Here is a 7,055-nt window from a genome sequence, read left to right as displayed (position 1 = left end):
TTGTTTTTAATGGAATATCTACATAGCCGTACAGAGGCCCATTATCAGCAACCATCATTCCTGTGTTCCAATGGCACGTTGTGTTAGCTAATCTAAGTTTATCATTTGAAAAGGCTAATTGATCATTAGAAAACCCTTTTGCAATTATGTTAGCACAGCTGAAAACTGTTGTCCTGATTAAAGAAGCAATACAACTGGCCTTTAGACTAGTTGAGTATCTGGAGCATCAGCATTTGTGGGTTTGAATGTGTGGCATGCTTGAACAGAGGCATTTGTGGTTCTGTGGTCTGGCCCACCATCCGATTGAATGATCAAGATTGACTTGTTGAGAGACACATCATCTTCACTGTAGTTCTATCCACTGAGGATGCTGAGATTTTTCAACTGTATTTTCAAAGGGGGCTGGAAGGCTAGAAAACCTTGTCCTTGACAGTGACATGAACTTTCCCATCATAGAATGAACTAGATGGAGATCCTGGGATCAACATGACAGATGGTACAAGTCCACTGATGTGATAATCATGGTCGGCAGCTGCTAGAACTGGCCCACTCACAGGAGCAATGCTTGGATGTTTGCCTCTGTTACAGGTCCCTATAGGCTGGCCAGGTTCTCCGACAGGGATGATTGCCTTATCATCCACACATAACATTTCACTGTCCTTCTGCCGCATGCAGGCAAACTGTTTTAATGTAGGTCCAAACTTTGAGTCTTGATGTTCCTTTCTTCTCACCCGAGACTGGACTATGAACTTGAGGTCAAACCTTCCAGTGTACTGGAGAGCAGACATGGACCATGGATTCTTGGGTGTAAACTGCAGTCTTAGCCACTGTATTGATGGGATTTTAGTTTCTGGTGGAAGCCGCTTTTCCACTTTGTCACAAGTCCTCAACTAATATAGATATATATAGATATAGATATATATATAGATATATATAGATATAGATATATATATATATATATATATATAGATATATATAGATATATATATATATAGATATAGATATAGATAATATATATATATATATATATATATATATATATATATATATATATATATATATATATATATATATATATATATATATATATATATATATATATATATATATATATATATATATATATATTTACCTTTATTTAACTATGCCAGTCTGTTAAAAACAAATTCTTATTTTCAATGACAGCCTAGGAACAGTGGCTTATTCAGGAGCAGAACGACAGATTTTTACCTTGTCAGCTCTGGGATTTGATCTTGCAACCTTTCGGTTACTAGTCCAATGCTCTAACCACTAGGCTACCCTGCCGCCCAATGTCTACAATCGTTGACCTGAGCTGTGTATTCGTTAAAATACTTCTGTACTTCATCCCAAAAGGGCTGAAATGAGGATTGTGGTTTGCCATTCAGCTTCCTTAAATCCATGATCAGGTCTGGGTCATCACCATCAAGGAGGAACAAGGATACTCTCTCATCTAGTAGGCCCCCTGTTCATCATCGTTTGCTTAACTATTTTCATCTGTCAGAAACTGATACATTTCTCTCAGGAAGTAGCTGTTCACTTTGCAGCGTGTGCGTATGTGTTCAAGAATGTTTTTTGCATTGCTCTAGTGTGGAGTATGGTGGTATTTCTTTTGACAGAAGCCTGGTCTCATGAACACCATTGTTGTGTGAGGATACCTTCCATATGAATGTCAGAGTGCCTAGGTGGTTACCACAGGCATACTTCTATACAGTGAAAGTCGATGGCGGTTTCAAGTTGTCAATCCATTTCCTTCTCTGGAATCTTATCTTCAGCAGCAAAGTCCAGTTGAAAGAGGGGGGTGGAATTGGGGCACTTTATCCAAACAGAGTGCTATACTGGAGGCTGACCGGTCAGCATGGTGCTCTCACAGTGTAGCATAAAACATCAGACTCTGGTGTACATAGGGGAGGGGCTGTTGGTGACGTCTGGTCATTGCTTGATTCACCTTCTCCCAGTGGGATGCATCAGCTGCTATGGACTCTGTTCGACTCGCCACATCTTCTCTGAGATCTAATGTGAACAGGGAATACAGGCAGTTTTAGTTGAGAGGTTTAAAACATAAAGCTTACACGTTTTACATCTCCTGAATAAATGGTGACATTTTACAATATCAGACACAGTATGTGTGACATGAATCTCCAAGGAGTAGTGGTATGCCACAAACTTAATTGATATAGAAAAATGACACAACACATTCATTAACATACCTGTGAAGTGATTCCAGTGTGCCCAGGGCTGGGATATTGAAATAGACAGCTGGCTGCAATGAAGCTGATTTTGACTTCGTTTTGGTGCCTTGTGTCGCGTTTCCTGGTACCTGTTGTTGGATCCAAGGCCTAATTGCAGGAATCTGTCTGGTATGGCTAAGCCTCCCTCTTTAAACTTCTCTAGATGGAGTTCCATATACCAGAGTGCTTTTGATAATCGGGTAACGAATGTCCAGGTTATATGGACATGAAACATTATATTTCATCCTGATTATCAGATTATTAATACATAAATTAACATTAATGAACATTGTTCACATAGGATATGTAATAGAATGATATATTCAAAAATTATAGGGAAATAGCCTAGCAAGGCATTAGCAAATGAAGACAATACAAATATAAAGGCCTTTCATAGACTACCTTTAATTTGAATTGGGTCAAATTAATGGAAAAATTGCAATCCAATCTCGTAATTTAATGTGATGTATAGGGTAATAGAGTAGACAAAAAAAAAATCTAATTCAAGAATGATGGACAATAAATAATTGTAATCAGATTAAAATGTTGATGTATAATAATGAGTTCATTACCTGACTGCATCTCTATAGCCTAGGCGTTAACAAAATATCCATACAAATATGATTAGGCCTCTCATAGACTAGACTAGGCCTTGTAGAAAGAGGGTCAATCAAGTTAGGTCTGCCAAATAAATGTAGCATTGGCAAAAATACATGAATCCAGCCATAGAGTATAGCCTATCATCACCAAATAATTGTTTTTGTTTTTAACGTGCACAATTAGAAGCATCAAATCTATAGAGCAAGCTTGACTAAGTTCGAGCCCTGTAACTGTGCTCACCACATCCTCCTTTGATTGTCTCGTCTGGCTGCCATGAAAAGCCCCCACCTTGGAGACAGTCGATCACATCATTGTGGAGCTGCTGATCGGCACAAATGTGTGCGTGCCACTGGCGATGTACTTCGCTGGACATGTTCTCGGCGGCGCATTATCACTTCAAAAGCATTCCATCTTGGTGTTAACGGTTGGCCTGCTACTACTGGTAGTACCGGTAAAATGTAAGTTATGAATCGCAAATCGCCATACAGCTGAAACACTTTGATTTCATCAATCATTTGGGCTTCAATTTGGTTGTCAAAAATATTTGAGATGATTTCAAGTAGCCACCCTTTGCCTCGATGACAGCTTTGCACACTTAGCATTCTCTCAACCAGCTTCATTCATCATTTGTAGAATTTCTTTCCTTAATGTGTTTGAGCCAATCATTTGGGTTGTGACAAGGTAGGGGTGGTATACAGAATATACAGTGCCTTGCGAAAGTATTCGGCCCCCTTGAACTTTGCGACCTTTTGCCACATTTCAGGCTTCAAACATAAAGATATAAAACTGTATTTTTTGTGAAGAATCAACAACAAGTGGGACACAATCATGAAGTGGAACGACATTTATTGGATATTTCAAACTTTTTTAACAAATCAAAAACTGAAAAATTGGGCGTGCAAAATTATTCAGCCCCCTTAAGTTAATACTTTGTAGCGCCACCTTTTGCTGCGATTACAGCTGTAAGTCGCTTGGGGTATGTCTCTATCAGTTTTGCACATCGAGAGACTGAATTTTTTCCCCATTCCTCCTTGCAAAACAGCTCGAGCTCAGTGAGGTTGGATGGAGAGCATTTGTGAACAGCAGTTTTCAGTTCTTTCCACAGATTCTCGATTGGATTCAGGTCTGGACTTTGACTTGGCCATTCTAACACCTGGGTATGTTTATTTTTGAACCATTCCATTGTAGATTTTGCTTTATGTTTTGGATCATTGTCTTGTTGGAAGACAAATCTCCGTCCCAGTCTCAGGTCTTTTGCAGACTCCATCAGGTTTTCTTCCAGAATGGTCCTGTATTTGGCTCCATCCATCTTCCCATCAATTTTAACCATCTTCCCTGTCCCTGCTGAAGAAAAGCAGGCCCAAACCATGATGCTGCCACCACCATGTTTGACAGTGGGGATGGTGTGTTCAGCTGTGTTGCTTTTATGCCAAAACATAACGTTTTGCATTGTTGCCAAAAAGTTCAATTTTGGTTTCATCTGACCAGAGCACCTTCTTCCACATGTTTGGTGTGTCTCCCAGGTGGCTTGTGGTAAACTTTAAACAACACTTTTTATGGATATCTTTAAGAAATGGCTTTCTTCTTGCCACTCTTCCATAAAGGCCAGATTTGTGCAATATACGACTGATTGTTGTCCTATGGACAGAGTCTCCCACCTCAGCTGTAGATCTCTGCAGTTCATCCAGAGTGATCATGGGCCTCTTGGCTGCATCTCTGATCAGTCTTCTCCTTGTATGAGCTGAAAGTTTAGAGGGACGGCCAGGTCTTGGTAGATTTGCAATGGTCTGATACTCCTTCCATTTCAATATTATCGCTTGCACAGTGCTCCTTGGGATGTTTAAAGCTTGGGAAATCTTTTTGTATCCAAATCCGGCTTTAAACTTCTTCACAACAGTATCTCGGACCTGCCTGGTGTGTTCCTTGTTCTTCATGATGCTCTCTGCGCTTTTAACGGACCTCTGAGACTATCACAGTGCAGGTGCATTTATACGGAGACTTGATTACACACAGGTGGATTGTATTTATCATCATTAGTCATTGAGGTCAACATTGGATCATTCAGAGATCCTCACTGAACTTCTGGAAAGAGTTTGCTGCACTGAAAGTAAAGGGGCTGAATAATTTTGCACGCCCAATTTTTCAGTTTTTGATTTGTTAAAAAAGTTTGAAATATCCAATAAATGTCGTTCCACTTCATGATTGTGTCCCACTTGTTGTTGATTCTTCACAAAAAAATACAGTTTTATTTCTTTATGTTTGAAGCCTGAAATGTGGCAAAAGGTCGCAAAGTTCAAGGGGGCCGAATACTTTCGCAAGGCACTGTATTTGGTAAAAGACCAAGTCCATATTAGCTCAAGAACAGCTCAAATAAGTAAAGAGAAATGACAGTCCATCATTACTTTAAGACATGGTCAGTCAATCCAGGAAAATTTAAAGAACTTAAAGTTTCTTCATGTGCTGTCATGCCCTGATCTGTTTTTCACCTGTCCTTGTGCTTGTCTCCACCTACCCGCCTGCCTGACCACTCTGCTTGATCCTGATCCTGTCCCGTACCTTTGCCCCTACTCAGGATTACCGACCTCTGCCTGACCTGACCCTGAGCTTGCCTGCCGTCCTGTACTTTGCCCCACTTCTCTGGATTATCGACCCCCTGCCTGCCTTAATCTGTCGTTTGCCTGCCCCTGTTGCTGTAATAAACATTGCTACTTCAACACAGTCTGCATTTGGGTCTTACCTGAACGTGATGAGTGCAGTCGCAAAAACCATCAAGCGCTATGATGAAACTGGCTCTCATGAGGACCGCCACAGGAAATGAAGACCCAGAGTTACCTCTGCTGCAGAGAATACATTCATTAGAGTTAACTGCACCTCAGATTGCAGCCCAAATTAATGCCTCACAGAGTAACAGACACATCAACATCAACTATTCAGAGGAGACTGCACTTATCGAATCAGGCCTTTATGGTTGAATTGCTACAAAGAAAGCACCACCAATAAGAAGAGACTTGCTTGGGCCAAGAAACATGAGCAATGGACAAGAGACCGGTGGAAATCTGTCCTTTGGTCTGATGACTCCAAATTTGAGATTTTTGGTTCCAACCGCCGTGTCTTTGTGAGACGCAGAGTAGGTGAACGGATGATCTCTGCATGTGTTAGGAGTGTGTATTGGAGGCGAAGTCAGGTGCAGGAGAGCAGAGTGTAGTGAAGAGGCACATTTTTTTATTCCGGTCCAAAATGTGCCCAAACACGGAACATGGACAAAAAGTGATGCGCGTAACAATATCCACAATTCCAAATACACGTAACACAAACAAACAATCTTACACAAAGACATGATGGGGAACAGATGATTAAATACATATGGATTGATTGGGGAATGAAAACCAGGTGTGCAGGGAACAAGACAAAACAAATGGATACGTGAAAAATGAAGTGGCGATGGCTAGAAAGCCGGTGACGTCGACCGCCGAACGCCGCCCGAACAAGAAAAGGAGCCGACTTTGGCGGAAGTCGTGACAGCATGTGTGGTTCCCACTGTGAAGCATGGAGGAGGAGGTGTGATGGTGTGGGCGTGCTTTGCTGATGACACTGTCGTGATTTATTTACAATTCAAGGCACACTTAACCAGCATGGCTTCCACCACATTCTACAGCGATACGCCATCCCATCTGGTTTGCGCTTCATGGGACTATTTGTTTTTCAACAAGACAATGACCCAAAACATCTCCAGGCTGTGTAAGGGCTATTTGACCAAGAAGGAGAGTGATGGAGTGCTGCATCAGATGACCTGGCCTCCTCAATCACCCGACCTCAACCCAATTGTGATGGTTTGGGATGAGTTGGGAGTGCAGAGTGAGGTAAAAACAGCCAACAAGTGCTCAACATATGTGGGATCTCCTTCAAGACTGTTAGAAAAGCATTCCTATTGAAGTTGTTTGAGAGAATGCCAAGAGTGTGCAAAGCTGTCATCAAGGCAAAGCGTGGCTACTTTGAAGAATATCAAATATAAAAAATATTTGGATTTGTTTAACACTTTTTTGGTTACTACATGATTCCATGTGTTATTTCATAGTGTTCATGTCTACACTGTTATTCTACAATGTAGAAAATAGCACAAATAAAGAAAAACCCTTGAATGAGTACGTGTGTCCAAACTTTTTACTGGCACTGTACATGGGAATGTCTGTATGCGTATTAAAATGT

Source organism: Oncorhynchus mykiss, chromosome 25 (assembly GCF_057628025.1).
Source record: "Oncorhynchus mykiss isolate SJ-2025 chromosome 25, ASM5762802v1, whole genome shotgun sequence".
Lineage (NCBI taxonomy): Eukaryota > Metazoa > Chordata > Actinopteri > Salmoniformes > Salmonidae > Oncorhynchus > Oncorhynchus mykiss.
Note: the sequence above shows the minus strand (reverse complement) of the source record.